A 2,455-nucleotide genomic window follows, 5' to 3' on the forward strand; every position below is an offset into this window, starting at 1 on the left:
TCTTAATTGAAACATGGCTTAAGTAGAACATCTCAGTGGAATTTATGGCTCTGATAAAAATCTCAAAATAAAATTCCGCTTTGCTAGAAAGTCTCAATGTCTCTCCCTAGTACAATATCTTACTGGAAACATTGCCTCTGTAGAAAGCCTCAATAGAAACATGGCTCTATTAAAGGTCTTAGTAGAGTAGATGGCCGCAGTAAAAAGTTTTAATTGCAAAACAACCTCAGGAAAAAGTTTTATAATGGCAAGGTGACCCCAATAGAAGTGGCCATGCAAACATGGCTTAGTAGGGTTTTCCGCGGAGAATTTGCTAACCTCTACAGCAAAGTTCTCGGCTAAAACCTTGTAACGACTACTGCCACTGCGCAGGCATCGATTAAAAAAACGAAAAAAACAAATTGCTTTTACTTAATGCTCTTAGTGCGTGTGCAAAAACAAAATCACGGAATAGCACGCAGCACGTTGTTTGTCTCGGTTGCAATCGACATTTACTGTCTTGTTTGTGCGAAATGTCTAATCGATTCATTCTCATTAGCAAAGTTCTCAGCTAATTCTCATGAGCAAATAGGCCTACATTAGCCATTATCAATTACATACGACAGGAGTTCTGAATGATGCTTGCTTGCTACACGCAGAAACGTGGATGGACGCCTGGACTACAAACTAAAATTTACGCTTGTCGCGAACAGAAACAAAAATGCGTTCTTGTTACAAAACAAAGATGGCCACCAGTTCAGTACAGAAGCAAAAAATAGACGCCTGCTGTCGCGGTAACAATAATGAAACTTATATATTTAAACACGTGTGTTATCTATGATCTCTGTGATTCTTGAGTTTATTGAAGCGCGAGTGGTTTAATTAATTATAGCAAGTATCTACGCGCGGTATGGCACAGGCTAATATACGCACGGCTATGAGCGGTAAGAAAGTGTATAATTAAACTATCATATGGCGCGAACGATTTGAGTAACATTTCTAGAAATCTAGATACATATAAACACATGTGTTATCTATGATCTCTGTAATTCTTGAGTTTATTGAAGCGCGAGTGGTTTAATTAATTATAGCAAGTAACTACGCGCGGTATCGCACAGGCTAATATACGCACGGCTATGGGCGGTAAGAAAGTATATAATTAAACTATCATATGGCGCGAACGATTGGAGTAACATTTCTAGAATTTTGGATAAACATAGACACATGTCTTAGCTATAATCTCTGTAAATTTTGAGTTTATTGAAGCACGATTAGTCTAATTAATTACTACGGACCATTGTATAGCGTATCCATACAGTGCTGTACTTGAGCGGCAGCGGTGTGGATCCATTTGGAAATCATATGGCGTTCAATCCTGGGTTGTCGCAACTCTTTGTATATAGGGACCCTATTTCCTGCCCCTGTCTGTCTCGCTCTCTCGCTGTTTCTCGCGCACAATCTCTCTTGAGAGCATTATATCTTATTCACAAAGAAAACAAACCTGAATTTTAAATCTAGCTTTAGAGTGAAGCTGTCAAATCGGCTTTTCGGCTCGTGTCACTTCATAACATAAGCTAGCAGTGAAATATCAGGGGCCGTTGTCAGAAACAAAATTAGTCTTAACATTAGTCTTAACATTAACTTCCACTCATAAACCGTTGACAGAAACATCGTAATGTTACGAGAACGAAAAATCCTCGAAAATATCCTCTTAACATTACGAGAGCCCAGACCTTCTGGTAACTTTAATATTAAGATAAAATAACAAATTTACACTACGAATTACAATTATAATGATATTATATTTTATAATAATGAGTAAGGTGTGTGTGTTTTTCTTTAAAAACACGTCAAAAACATTCATTATCTACCGATCATAAAACAAAACAAAACATTTACAAATGGCGTATGGCATCTGTTCTCTTGTTTTAATGTTGTTTGCCACTTGCCACGACTTTCGCGTCTCGTGTTACAGTGTGAGAATTTGTCTTGTTGTGCAGAATAAATTCATGACGGCGTCGTTTTTCATTAAATATTATTTATATGTGATTAGCCATCATAATATGCATATATTAATGTGATGTACAATAAATGTGCATGAATTTGAATTTTGTGATCGATTCTCATCCAATCAGCAGCCTTGGGATGAAGTTCCTGTTATCGTAAGTTTTCTAATAGTTGCGATATGTTTGTGTCAACGCTCCTCTCGTACATTAACATTAGTCGTAAGTGTTATCTTAGCATTAACATTAGCATTAACTTGACGATGTTTCTGACAACGGCCCTTTGAATTTTAAATCTAGCTTTAGAGTGTAGCTGTCAAATCGGCTTTTCGGCTCGTGTCACTTCATAACATTAGCTAGCAGTGAAATATCTTATATATATTTGCACTATGCACATCAGCACTGTGTGTATGTGTATGTATGTATGTTTGTATGTGTGTGTGTGTGTGTGTGTGTGTGTGTGTGTGTGTGTG

The sequence above is a fragment of the Priapulus caudatus genome, unplaced genomic scaffold (genome assembly GCF_000485595.1).
Source record: "Priapulus caudatus unplaced genomic scaffold, Priapulus_caudatus-5.0.1 Scaffold1829, whole genome shotgun sequence".
NCBI classification, from domain to species: domain Eukaryota; kingdom Metazoa; phylum Priapulida; class Priapulimorpha; order Priapulimorphida; family Priapulidae; genus Priapulus; species Priapulus caudatus.